At 44.6% G+C, this 15,242-nt stretch overlaps 1 protein-coding gene across 1 annotated transcript in view; it reads right to left on the minus strand.

Moving 5' to 3' along the window:
- The window catches only part of ntng1a (netrin g1a), a 346,601-nt gene that overhangs the window by 308,567 nt on the left and 22,792 nt on the right, over positions 1-15,242 (minus strand). The gene's annotated exons all lie outside the window — the stretch shown is intronic.

Genomic DNA, 15,242 nt, shown 5'->3' on the forward strand with positions numbered 1-15,242 from the left:
AATCCCCACTCTACTCCCTGTACACTCACGTCTGTGTCCTCAACCCCCACTCTACTCCCTGTACACTCACGACTGTGTCCTCAATCCCCACTCTACTCCCTGTACACTCACGACTGTGTCCTCAACCCCCACTCTACTCCCTGTACACTCACGTCTGTTCTCAGCCCCCACTCTACTCCCTGTACTCTCACGACTGTTCTCAACCCCCACTTTACTCCCTGTACAATCACGACTGTTCTCAGCCCCCACTCTACTCCCTCTACACTCACGACTGTGTGGCCAGATTCCTGTCTAACTCTGTCTACAAGTTTGCAGACTACAACACCATAGTGGGCTGTATCTGAAATGACGATGAGTCCGTGTACTGGAAGGAGATGGAGAGCACAGTGGAATGTTGCCATGACAACAACCTTTCCATCTATGTCAACAAAACCTAAGAGAGGGATGAGTGCTTAAAATTCTAAGAAGTGCTCATCAGCTGTAGCTTGTCCTGGTCCAGCCATGTTGGTGTCCTGGCCAAGAGAACGCACCAACACTCCTGCTACCGGAGGAGGCTGTAGAAGTTCAGTATATCCCTCTTGACCCTCACCACAAATCGGGATGTATCTCAGATTGGTAAGGCAACTGCTCTGCACATGATGGCAAGCAATTGTAGAGAGTCGTGGACACAGCTCAGCACATCAAAGTAACCAGCCTGGACTGTCCACTTGCTGCTGCGGTAAAGCAGCCGGCATAATCAATGACCCCACCCATCCTAGACATTCTCTCTGCTCCCTTCTCCCATCAGGCAGAAGATGCAAAGGCCTGAAAGCACATACCCCCAGTCTCAAGGAAAGCTTCTGCCCCACTGCCCCAGATTCTTGAATGGTTCCCTGGTACAATAAGGTGCACTCTGTACCTTACAATTGACCTTGTTATGATCTTGTACCTTATTGTTTACCTGCACTGAACTTTCTGTTACACTTTAGTCATAGTCATACTTTATTGATCCCAGGGGAAATTCGGTTTCATTACAGTTGCACCAACCAAGAACAGAGTATAAATATAGCAATATAAACCATAAATAATTAGATAGTAATATGTAAATTATGCCAGGAAATAAGTCCAGGACCAGCCTATTGGCTCAGGGTGTCTGACCCTCCAAGGGAGGAGTTGTAAACTTTGATGGCCACAGGCAGGAATGTCTTCCTATGACGCTCTGTGTTGTATCTCGGTGGAATGAGTCTCTGGCTGAATGTACTCCTGTGCCCACCCAGTACATTATGTAGTGGATGGGAGACATTGACCAAGATGGCATGCAACTTGGACAGCATCCTCTTTTCAGACACTATTATTCTGCATTATTAGTGTTTTACCTTGTTCTATCTCAATGCACTCTCTCATTACAATAATAATAAAGCAATTCCTTCATAACTCTTCCCTCCCTACCATTCCATTTTCATCCTTTCCTCCTTCTCCCCATATCCCCAATTGCAATATCACTCCTCTCTCTCTCCCACATCATTGTCCAGGACCTCTTCTGGAAGGTGACAATCAGCGATCAGCTCTGTGCCAACATACCTCTTTGTAAATCAGAATCGGAATCAGGTTTAATGTCACTGGCATATGTCATGAAAATTGTTGTTTTATGGCAGCAGTACAGTGCAATATGTAAAAATAAAAAAGTATAAATTACAATTAGAAATATGCACATATATTATAAATAAAATTATATAACTAGTGCAAAAAGAGAACAAAAAATAGTGCTGAAGTGTACATGTTCTGAAAGTCCACTCAGAAATAGATTGGCCTTGGGGAAGAAGCTTTTCCTAGATCCTAGTTCCCGTTCCTTTTCCTTTTCATGCAGGTGGGGGGGAGGGTGTATTGATATCTTTCTTTCAACCGCTTCTTTGTTTTTTTTTCTACATTTTATGGCTATCTGGGGAAGACAAATCTCAGAGATGCATTCTGCATACGTATTTTGATAATAAAATGAACAATTGATCCTTGAGATACATGTCACCAAGTCAAAGGGATTTATCAGCTTTCACTCCCATTAATTACCCCAAAACTTTTCTTTTAACTAAAGCAAAGAATATTCATCCCTCATTCACCTGAGGCATGTTACATTCCCCTCTCTGTATTTTTTCCCACTACAACATGAAGCATTTGTTAAATTTCTCAGCCATTTCCTTAATTCACAGTCTGCCATGGAGTTTGGTTCATGTGTGCTGAGTCACCGGCTCTCCTTTCACCCAAAGCCCTCTCTCTCTCTCTCTCTATTGGTGACATCTCCAAACTGGCCCCTTGACTGCTCTGTGCTGATTGAGGAATTCTCAGATTAATTAACTAATTAGTGCAGGAGTGCAATTCAATAAATGCAGACAGGATTGAACTAAACTGGGGACCACAGGGGCAACAGCAGTACAGACAGACCACCAACAACTAATTCCTTCAAACAACAAAATTCAGTACGAATTCAATCGCCAAAACAGTCAGTCAGCACTCTGAACAAATTTGTACTCTGCCAGAAACTAAAATCCCTCACTGCCACGTTTCATCTCCATTTTACCCTCGATCAACTCTTTATACAACACATTTCATCTTCATTTTATCCCCGTCAGCTCTTCATACAACACGTTTCTTCCATTTTACCCCTGTCAACTCTTCATACAACACGTTTCATTTCCGTTTTACCCCCGATCAGCTCTTCATACAAAACGTTTCTCTCCATTTTACCGGCTCCCCAATCAGCTCTTCAAACTTCATGTAGATAGCTCTTCAGCTCTTCATGTAGATAGTGTAGAGGATTGTCAAAGATTGCAGGGAGACATTGATAGGATGCAGGAGTGGGCTGAGAAGTGGAAGATGGAGTTCAACCCGGAGAAGTGTGAGGTGGTACACTTTGGAAGCACAAACTCCAAGGCAGAGTACAAAGTAAATGGCAGGATACTTGGTAGTGTGGAGGAGCAGAGGGATCTCGGGGTACATGTCCACAGATCCCTGAAAGTTGCCTCACAGGCGGATAGGGTAGTTAAGAAAGCTTATGGGATGCTAGCTTTCATAAGTCGAGGGACAGAGTTTAAGAGTGGCGATGTAATGATGCAGCTCTATAAAACTCTGGTTAGGCCACACTTGGAGTATTGTGTCCAGTTCTGGTCACCTCACTGTAGGAAGGATGTGGAAGCATTGGAAAGGGTACAGAGGAGATTTACCAGGATGCTGCCTGGTTTAGAGAGTATGCATTATGATCAGAGATTAAGGGAGCTAGGGCTTTACTCTTTGGAGAGGAGGAGGATGAGAGGAGACATGATAGAAGTGTACAAGATAATAAGAGGAATAGATAGAGTGGATAGCCAGCGCCTCTTCCCCAGGGCACCACTGCTCAATACAAGAGGACATGGCTTTAAGGTAAGGGGTGGGAAGTTCAAGGGGGATATTAAAGGAAGGTTTTTTACTCAGAGAGTGGTTGGTGCATGGAATGCACTGCCTGAGTCAGTGGTGGAGGCAGATACACTAGTGAAGTTTAAGAGACTACTAGACGGGTATATGGAGGAATCTAAGGTGGGGGCTTATATGGGAGGTAGGGTTTGAGGGTCGGCACAACATTGTGGGCCGAAGGGCCTGTACTGTGCTGTACTATTCTATGTTGTATGTTCTAAAACGTTTCTCTCCATTTTACCCCCATCAACTCTTCATACAACACGTTTCATTTCCGTTTTACCCCCGATCAGCTCTTCATACAAAACATTTCTCTTCATTTTACCTGCTCCCCGATCAGCTCTTCATACAAAACGTTTCTCTCCATTTTACCCCCGTCAACTCTTCATACAACACGTTTCTCCCATTTTACCTGCTCCCCGATCAGCTCTTTGGAGAATATATTTCATGTCCATTTTACGCTCCCCCCCGATCAAGTCTTCATACAACACTTTCTCTCCATTTTACCCCCTCGATCAGCTCTTCAGACAACACATTTCATCTCCATTCCCCCCCGATCAGCTCTTCATACATCACATATCATTTTCATTGTACCCCCTATCAGCTCTTCATACAAGTTTCTCTTAATTTTACCCTCCGTACAACATGGAACACATTACATCTCCATTTCACTCCCCAATCAGCTCTTCATACAACATATTTCATCTACATTTTACCCTCTCTCCATCAGCCTTTCATACAACATATTTCATCTCCATTTTACCCCTTCGATCATTTCATCATACAACACATTTCATCACAATTTGACCTCTCGATCAGCTCTTCATACAACATATTTCTCTCCATTTTAACTCCCCGATCAGCTCCTCATACAACACATTTCATCTCCATTTTACCGCCGATCAGCTCTCCATACAATACCTTTCTCTCCATTATACCCCCCCCCAATCAGCTCTTCATACAATACATTTCATCTCAATTTTACCGCCGATCAGATCTTCACATAACGTTTCCCTCCATTATAACCCCCCCCCCCGATCAGCTCTTCACACAACACATTTCATCTCTGTTTTACCTCCCTCCCCCCTCCACCGGTTACCTCTAAATACAACACATTTCATCTCCATTTTAACCCCCCAATTAGCTCTTCATACAACTAATTTCATCTACATTTTACCCCCCCGATCCGCTCTTGATACAACACATTTCTCTCCATTTACCCCCCCCCGTCAGCCTTTCATACAACACGTTTCTTCCATTTTACCCGCTCCCTGATTAGCTCTTCGTCGAACACATTCTATCTCCATTTTAATTAGTATTAGGTAATGAACCGGGTCAGGTCACAGATCTCTCAGTGGGTGAGCATTTGGGGGACAGTGACCACCGCTCCCTGGCCTTTAGCATTATCATGGAAAAGGATAAAATCAGAGAGGACAGGAAAATTTTGAATTGGGGAAGGGCAAATTACGAGGCTATAAGGCTAGAACTTGCGGGTGTGAATTAGGATGATGTTTTTGCAGGAAAATGTACTATGGACATGTGGTCAATGTTTAGGGATCTCTTGCTGGATCTTAGGGATAAATTTGTCCCGGTGAGGAAGATAAAGAATGGTAGGGTGAAGGAACCATGGGTGACAAGTGAGGTGGAAAATCTAGTCAGGTGGAAGAAGGCAGCATACATGAGGTTTAGCAAGCAAGGATCAGATGGGTCTATTGAGGAATATAGGGAAGCAAGAAAGGAGTTAAGAAGGGGCTGAGGAGAGCAAGAAGGGGGCATGAGAAGGCCTTGGCGAGTAGGATAAAGTAAAACTCCAAGGCATTCTTCAATTATGTGAAGAACAAAAGGATGACAGGAGTGAAGATAGCACCAATTAGAGATAAAGGTGGGAAGATGTGCCTGGAGGCTGTGGAAGTGAGCGAGGTCCTCAATGAATACTTCTGTTCGATATTCACCAATGAGAGAGAACTTGATGATGGTGAGGACAACATGAGTGAGGTTGATGCTCTGGAGCATGTTGCTATTAAGGGAGAGGAGGTGTTGGAGTTGATAAAATACATTAGGACAGATAAGTCCCCGGGACCTAACGGAATATTCCCCAGGCTGCTCCACAAGGCGAGGGAAGAGATTGCTGAGCCTCTGGCTAGGATCTTTGTGTCCTCGTTGTCCACAGGAATGGTACCGGAGGATTGAAGGGAGGTGAATGTTGACCCCTTGTTCAAAAAAGGTAGTAGGGATAGTCCGGGTAATTATAGACCAGTGAGTCTTACGTCTGTGGTGGGAAAGCTGTTGGAAAAGATTCTTAGAGATAGGATCTATGGGCATTTAGAGAATCATGGTCTGATCAGGGACTGTTAGCATGGCTTTGTGAAGGGCAGATCGTGTCTAACAAGCCTGATAGAGTTCTTTGAGGAGGTGACCAGGCATATAGATGAGCGTAGTGCAGTGGATGTGATCTATATGGATTTTAGTAAGGCATTTGACAAGGTTCTACATGGTGGGCTTATTCAGAAAGTCAGAAGGCATGGAATCCAGGGAAGTTTGGCCAGGTGGATTCAGAATTGGCTTGCCTGCAGAAGGCAGATGGTGGTGGTGGAGGGGTATATTTGGATTGGAGGGTTGTGACTCGTGGTGTTCCAGAAGGATCGGTGCTGGGACCTCTACTTTTCGTGATTTTTATTAATGACCTGGATGTGGGGGTAGAAGGGTGGGTTGGCAAGTTTGCAGAGGGCACAAATGTTGGTGGTGTTGTGGATAGTGTAGAGGATTGTCAAAGATTGCAGACAGACATTGATAGGATGCAGAAGTGGGCTGAGAAGTGGCAGATGGAGTTCAACCTGGAGAAGTGTGAGGTGGTACACTTTGGAAGGACAAACTCCAAGGCAGAGTACAAAATAAATGGCAAGATGGTTGGTAGTGTGGAGGAGAAGAGGGATCTGGTGGTACATGTCCACAGATCCCTGAAAGTTCCCTCACAGGTAGCTAGGGTAGTTAAGTAGGCTTATGGAGTGTTAGCTTTCATAAGCCGAGGGATAGAGTTTAAGAGTCACGGGGTAATGATGCAGCTCTATAAAACTCTGGTTAGGCCACACTTGGAGTACTATGTCCAGTTCTGGTCATCTCACCATAGGAAGGATGTGGAAGCATTGGAAAGGTACAGAGGAGATTTACCATGATGCTGCCTGGTTTAGAGAGTATGGATTATGATCAGCGATTAAGGGAGCTAGGGTTTTGCTCTTTGGAGAGAAGGAGGATGAGAGGAGACATGATAGAGGTGTACAGGATAATAAGAGGAATAGATAGAGTGGATAGCCAGCGCCTCTTCCCCAGGGCACCACTGCTCAATACAAGAGGACATGGCTTTGATGAAAGGGGTGGGAAGTTCAAGGGAGATACTACAGGAAGGTTTTTTACTCAGAGAGTGGTTGGTCTGTGGAATCCACTGCCTGAGTCAGTGGTGGAGGCAGATACACTCGTGAAGTTTAAGAGGCTACTAGACAGGTATATGGAGGAACTTAACAGGGGGGAGTTATATGGTAGGCAGAGTTTAGGGTCCGGCACAACATTGTGGGCCGAAGGGCCTGTAATGTGCTGTACTATTCTATGTTCTATTTTACACCCCCAATCATTTCTTCATGCAACACATTTCATCTACATTTTCCTCCCACTCGAGGAGCTCTTCATACAAAACGATTCATCTCCATTTTACCCCTCCAATCAAATCTTCATACAAGTTTCTCTCCATTTTATCCCCTCTCCATCAGCTCTTCACACAGCATATTTCTCTCCATATTACCTCACTCGATCATTTCTTCACACATTTTATCTCCATTTTAGCCCCCCCATCAGCCCTTCAGACAACACATTTCATCTCTATTTAACCCCCTGGATCATTTGTTCATACAACACAATTAATCTCTATTTTAACCCCCTCTGTCAGCTCGTCTTACAACATGTTCCATTTCAATTTTACCCCCCCCCCGATCAGCTCTTCATACATGTTTCTCTCCATTTTACCCCCCACCTTGATCATTTCCTCAAAGAACACATTTCATAGAGCATAGAATAGTAAAATGGAGAGAAATGTGTTGTATGAAGAGCAGATCGGGGGTCGGGTAAAATGGAGAGAAACTTGTATGAAGATCTGATCGGGGGGTAAAATGGAAATGAATAGTTTTATATGAAGAGCTCATCGAGAAGGAGGAAAATGTAGATGAAATGTGTTGTATGAAGTAATGATCGGGGGTAAAATAGAACATAGAACACTACCGCACAGTACAGGCCTTTCGGACTGCAATGTTGTGCCAACCCTTAAACCCTGCCTCCCATATAACCCTCCTACCTTAAATTCCTCCATATGCCTGTCTAGTAATCTCTTAAACTTCACTAGTGTATCTGCCTCCACCACTGACTCAGGCAGTGCATTCCACGCACCAACCACTCTCTGAGTAAAAAAAACCTTCCTCTAATATCCCCCTTGAACTTCCCACCCCTTACCTTAAAGCCATATCCTCTTGTATTGAGCAGTGGTGCCCTGGGGAAGAGGCGCTGACTATACACTCTGTGTATTCCTCTTATTATCTTGTACATCTCTATCATGCCTCCTCTCATCCTCCTTCTTTCCAAAGAGTAAAGCCCTAACTCCCTTAATCTCTGATCATAATGCATACTCTCTAAACCAGGCAGCATCCTGGTAAATCTCCTCTGTACCCTTTCCAATGCTTCCACATCCTTCCTATAGTGAGGTGACCAGAACTGGACACAATACTCCAAGTGTGGTCTAACCAGAGTTTTATAGAGCTGCATCATTACCCCGCGACTCTTAAACTCTATCCCTCGACTTATGAGAGCTAACACCCCATAAGCTTTCTTAACTACCCTATCCACCTGTGAGGCAACTTTCAGGGATCTGTGGACATGTACCACCAGATCCCTCTTCTCCTCCACACTACCAACCATCTTGCCAGTTATCTTGTACTCTGCCTTGGAGTTTGTCCTTCCAAAGTGTAGCACCTCACACTTCCCTGGGTTGAACTCCATCTGCCACTTCTCAGCCCACTCCTGCATTCTGTCAATGTCTCCCTGCAATCTTTGACAATCCTCTACACTACCTACAACACCACCAACCTTTGTGTTGTCTGCAAACTTGCCAACCCACCCTTCTACCCCCACATCCAGGTCGTGAATAAAAATCACGAAAAGTAGAGGTTCCAGAACTGATCCTTGTGAGACGCCACTAGTCACAACCCTCCAATCCGAATGTTCTCCCTCCACCACCACCCTCTGCCTTCTGCAGGCAAGCCAATTCTGAATCCACCTGGCCAAACTTCCCTGAATTCCGTGCCTTCTGACTTTCTGAATAAGCCTACCATGTGGAACCTTGTCAAATGCCTTAGTAAAATCCATATAGATCACATCCACTGCACTACCCTCATCTATATGCCTGGTCACCTCCTCAAAGAACTCTTATCAGGCTTGTTAGATATGACCTGCCCTTCACAAAGCCATGCTGACTGTCCCTGATTGGACCATGATTCTCTAAATGCCCACAGATCCTATCTCTAAGAATCTTTTCCAACAGCTTTCCCACCACAGACATAAGGCTCACTGGTCTATGATTACCCGAACTATCCCTACTACCTTTTTTGAACAAGGGGACAACATTCGTCTCCCTCCAATCCTCCGGTACTACTCCTGTGGACAACGAGGACATAAAGATCCTAGCCAGAGGCTCAGCAATCTCTTCCCTCGCCTTGTGGAGCAGCCTGGGGAATATTCCTTCAGGCCCCAGAGACTTACCTGTCCTAATGTATTTTAACAACTCCAACACCTCCTCTCCCTTAATATCAACATGCTCAGGAACATTAATCTCACTCATATTGTCTTCCTTGTCATCAAATTCCCTCTCATTAGTGAATACCGAAGAGAAGTATTCATTGAGGACCTTGCTCACTTCCACAGCCTGCAGGCACATCTTCCCATATTTATCTCTAATCGGTCCTACCTTCACTCCTGTCATCCTTTTTTTCTTCACATAATTGAAGAATGCCTTGAGGTTTTCCTTTACCCTACTCACCAAGGCCTTCTCATGCCCCCTTCTTGCTCTTTTCAGCCCTTTCTTAAGCTCCTTTCTTGCTTCCCTATATTCCTCAGTAGACCCATCTGATCCTTGCTTCCTAAACCTCATGAATGTTGCCTTCTTCCACCTGACTAGATTTTCCACCTCACTTGTCACCCATGGTTCCTTCACCCTACCATTTTTTTATTTTACTCAGCTGGACAAGTTTATCCCTGACATCCAGCGAGACAGCCTAAACTTCAACACATGTCCATAGTACGTTTCCTGCAAAAACATCATCCCAATTCACACCCGCAAGTTCCAGCCTTATAGCCTCATAATTTGCCCTTCTCCAATTAAAAATTTTCCTGTCCTCTCTGATTCTATCCTTTTCTATGACAATGTTAAAGGCCAGGGAGCGGTGGTCACTGTCTCCCAGATGCTCACCCACTGAGAGACCTGTGACCTGACCTGGTTCGTTACCTAATACTAGATCTAGTATGGCATTCCCCCTGGTCGGCCTGTCAACATATTGTGACAGGAATCTGTCCTGGACACACTTAATAAACTCTGCCCCGTCTAAAGCATTGGAGCTAATCAGGTGCCAATCAATATTAGGGGAGTTAAATCACCCATGATAACAACCCTGTTATTTTTGCACCTTTCCAAAAACTGCCTTCCAATCTGCTCCTCTGTATCTCTGCTGCTACCAGGGGGCCTATAGAATACCCCCAATAGAGTAACTGCTCCCTTCCTGTTCCTGACTTCTACCCATACTGACTCAAAAGAGGATCCTGCTACATTACCCACCCCTTCTGTAGCTGTAATAGTATCCCTGACTAGTAATGCCACCCCTCCTCCCCTTCTCCCACCGCTCTATCCCTTTTAAAGCAATGAAATCAGGAATATTGAGAATCCATTCCTGCCCTAGTGCCAGCCAAGGCTCTGTAATGGCCACTACATCATAATTCCATGTATGTATCCAAGCTCTCAGTTCATCACCTTTGTTCCTGATGCTTCTTGCTTAGAAGTACACGCACTTTAGCCCTTCTACCTTACTACCTTTACACCGTTTATTCTGCTTCTCTTTCCTCAAAGCCTCTTTATATGTTAGATCTGGCTTTACTCTATGCACTATACTTGCAGTTCTTGCATGACCTTTATCCTCCTCCACCTCACTATCTGCTCTAACACTCTGGTTCCCCTCTCCCTGCAAATCTAGTTTAAACCCCCCAGAGCAGCACTAGCTAACCTTCCTGCAAGGATGTTAGTCCCCCTCCAGTTCAGGTACAACCCATCCCATCAAAACTGGTCCCACCTTCCCTGAAACAAAGGCCAATTGTCCAGAAACATGAAGCCCTCCCTCCTGCACCAACTCCTTAGCCGCGTATTTAGCTGCATTATCTTCCTATTTCTAGCCTCACTAGCACGTGGCATGGGTAGCAATCCTGAGACTGCAACCCTGGAGGTCCTGTTCTTCAACTTTGCACCTAACTCCCTAAACTCTCTTTGCAGGGCCTCCTCCTCCTTCCTATCCACTTCATTGGTCCCTACATGGATCACGACATCTGGCTGCTCACCCTCCCTCCTGAGAATACCGAGAACTCGATCTGAGATATCGCGGACCCTGGCACCAGGGAGGCAACAGACCATCCGGGATTCTCGATCTCTTCCACAGAACCTCTTATCTATCCCCGTAACTATCGAAACCCCCATCACAACTGTTCTCCTCTTTTCCCTCCTTCCCTTCTGAGCTGAGGGTCCAGTCTCGGTGTCAGAGATGTGACCTCTACAACTTGTCCCTGGAGATTTCATCTCCATTTTACCCCCCTCTATCAGCTCTTCACATTTCATTGACACTTTCCCCCTCTCAATCAGCTCCTCATACATCACATTTCATACCCACTTTACCATAAGACCATAAGACAAAGGAGCAGAAGTAGACCATTCGGCCCATCGAGTCTGCTCCGCCATTTTATCATGAGCTGATCCATTTTCTCCTACTTAGTCCCACTCCCCTGCCTTCTCACCATAACCTTTGATGCCCTGGCTACTCAGATATCTATCAATCTCTGCCTTAAATACACCCAATGACTTGGCCTCCACTGCTGCCCGTGGCAACAAATTCCATAGATTCACCACCCTTTGACTAAAAAATTTCTTCGCATTTCTGTTCTGAAAGGGCGCCCTTCAATCCTTAAGTCATGCCCTCTCGTACTAGACTCCCCCATCATGGGAAACAACTTTGCCACATCCACTCTGACCATGCCTTTTAACATTCGAAATGTTTCTGTGAGGTCTCCCCTCATTCTTCTAAACTCTAAGGAATACAGTCCAAGAGCGGACAAACGTTCCTCATATGTTAACCCTCTCATTCCCAGAATCATTCTAGTGTATCTTCTCTGTACCCTCTCCAACGTCAGCACATCCTTTCTTAAATAAGGAGACCAAAACTGCCCACAGTACTCCAAGTGAGGTCTCACCAGCGCCTTATAGAGCCTCAACATCACATCCCTGCTCCTATACTCTATTCCTCTAGAGATGAATGCCAACATTGCATTCACCTTCTTCATTACTGACTCAACCTGGAGGTTAACCTTAAGGATATCCTGTACGAGGACTCCCAAGTCCCGTTGCATCTCAGAACTTTGAATTCTTTCCCCATTTAAATAATAGTCTGCCCGTTTATTTTTTCTGCCAAAGTGCATAACCATACACTTTCCAACATTGTACTTCATTTGCCACTTCTCTGCCCATTCTTCCAATCTATCCAAGTCTCTCTGCAGACTCTCCGTTTCCCCAGCACTACTGGCCCCTCCACTTACCTTCGTATCGTCAGCAAACTTAGCCACAAAGCCACCTATTCGATAATCTAAATCGTTGATGTACAATGTAAAAAGAAGCGGCCCCAACACTGATCCCTGCGGAACACCACTGGTAACCGGCAGCCAACCAGAATAGGATCCCTTTATTCCCACTCTCTGTTTCCTGCCAATCAGCCAACGCTCTATCCACGTATGTAACTTTCCCGTAATTCCATGGGCTCTTATCTTAAGTAGCCTCATGTGTGGCACCTTGTCAAAGGCCTTCTGAAAATCCAAATATACAACATCCACTGCATCTCCCTTGTCTAGCCTACTGGTAATTTCCTCAAAAAATTGTAATAGGTTTGTCAGGCAGGATTTTCCTTTAAGGAATCCATGCTGAGTTCTGCCTATCTTGTCATATGCCTCCAGGTACTCTGTAACCTCATCCTTGACAATCGACTCCAACAACTTCTCAACCTCCGATGTCAAGCTAACAGGTCTATAATTTCTTTTTTGCTTCCTTGCCCCCTTCTTAAATAGCGGAGTGACATTTGTAATCTTCCAGTCCTCCAGAACCATGCGAGAATCCATCGACTTTTGAAAGATCATCGCTAATGCCTCCGCAATCTCCACAGCTACTTCCTTCAGAACACGAGGGTGCATTCCATCTGGTCCAGGAGATTTATCTACCTTTAGCCTATTCAGCTTCCTGAGTACTTTCTCTGTCATAATTGTGACTGCACACACTTCTCTTCCCTGCCACCCTTGAGTGTCCGGTATACTGCTGTCTTCCTCAGTGAAGACTGATGCAAAATACTTGTTCAGTTCCTCTGTCACCTCCTTATCTCCCATTACAATTTCTCCAGCATCATTTTCTATCGGTCCTATATCTACTCTCACCTGTCTTTTACTCTTTATATACTTGAAAAAGCTTTTAGTATCCTCTTTGATATTGTTTGCTAGCTTCCTTTCATAGTTCATGCTTTCCCTCTTAATGACCTTCTTGGTTTCCTTTTGTAAGGTTTTAAAAACTTCCCAATCCTCTCTCTTCCCCCTAATTTTTGCTTCCTTGTATGCCCTCTCTTTTGCTTTAACTTTGGCTTTGACTTCTCTTGTCAACCATGGTTGCATCCTTTTTCCACTCGAAAATTTCTTCTTTTTTGGAATACACCTGTCTTGCACATTCCTCATTTCTTGCATAAACTCCAGCCACTGCTGCTCTGCTGTCTTTCCCGCCATTGTCTTTTTCCAGTCAAATTTGACCAGTTCCTCTCTCATGCCACTGTAATTTCCCTTACTCCACTGAAATACCAACACATCAGATTTCGGCTTCTCTTTTTCTAATTTCACAGTGAGCTCAATCATGTTATGATCACTGCCTCCTAAGGGTTCCTTCACCTCAATCTCTCCAATCACCTCCGGTTCATTACACAATACCCAATCCGGTACAGCCGATCCCCTAGTGGTCTCAACAACAAGCTGTTCTAAAAAGCCATCTCGCAGACATTCTACAAATTCTCTCTCTTGAGATCCAGTGCTGACCTGATTTTCCCAATCTACTCGCATGTTAAAATTCCCCACAATTATCATAACACTGCCCTTCTGACAAGCCTTTTCTATTTCCAGTTGTAATTTGTAGTCCACATCCCTGCAGCTGTTTGGAGGCCTATAAATAACTGCCATCAGGGTCCTTTTACCCCTGCTATTCCTTAGCTCAACCCATAAAGATTCTGCACGTTCCGATCCTATATCACCTCTTTCTAATGATTTAATATCATTTCTTACCAATAAAGCCACTCCTCCCCCTCTGCCTACCTTCCTATCCTTCCGATACACCGTGTATCCTTGGATGTTCAGCTCCCAGAGACATACATCCTTTAGCCAGGTCTCAGTGATGGCCACAATATCATACCTGCCAATCTGTAGCTGTACAACAAGATCCTCCACCTTATTTCTTATGCTGCATGCATTTAAGTACAACACCTTAAGACCAGTATTTGATACTTTTTGCTTTGATTTCACTGCAACTTTATTTCACTGCAACTCATCCCAATGGCTACAAATTTGCCCCATCACCTGCCTGTCTTTCCTGACATCTTTACTGCTCACTATCTTAGATTTATTTCTGTTTTCCCCTTCCTCCGCTCTATCATTCCGGTTCCCATCCCCCTGCCAAATTAGTTTAAACCCTCCCTAACAGCTCTATTAAACTTTCCTGCCAGGGTATTGGTTCCCTTCTACCCCCCGATCAATTCTTCATGCAATTAGGTTCTCTCCATTTTACTCCCCTTGATCAGCTCTACTTACAACACATTTCATCTCCATTTTACCCCTCCGATCAGCTCTTCTTACAACACGTTTCTCTCCATTTTACCCCTCTCTAGGAGCTCTTCACACCACACATTTCATCTTCATTTTACCCCTCTCTAGGAGCTCTTCACACCACACATTTCATCTTCATTTTACTGCCCAATCAGCTCTTCATACAACACGTTTCTGTCCATTTTACCCCCTCGATTGGCTATTCAAACAACACATTTCATCTGCATTTTACTCCCCAATCAGCTCTTCATACATATTTCATCTCCATCTTACCCCCTTCCGATCAGCTCTTCATACAACATGACTCTCTCCGTTTTACACCCCCTCTATCAGCTCTTCTAACAATACATTTCATCTCCATTTTACCCCCGATCAGCTCTTCATACAACACATTTCATCTCCATTTTACTCCCGATCCGCTCTTCATACAACACATTTCATCTCCATTTTACCCTTGAGTCAGCTGTTTTCACAACACGTTTCATCTGCATTTTAATCTATCAGTTCTGAACCCCCAAAGTGCTTCACCAATTTAAAACCTGTGTTTCACACTTAACCATACATCACATCATCCCCTTTAGCCTTTGTATGTTCTATCACCCTTAAACCTCCCTACATCCTATTTCCTCCCTTAATCT

This window comes from Mobula birostris, chromosome 12, assembly GCF_030028105.1.
Source record: "Mobula birostris isolate sMobBir1 chromosome 12, sMobBir1.hap1, whole genome shotgun sequence".
Lineage (NCBI taxonomy): Eukaryota > Metazoa > Chordata > Chondrichthyes > Myliobatiformes > Myliobatidae > Mobula > Mobula birostris.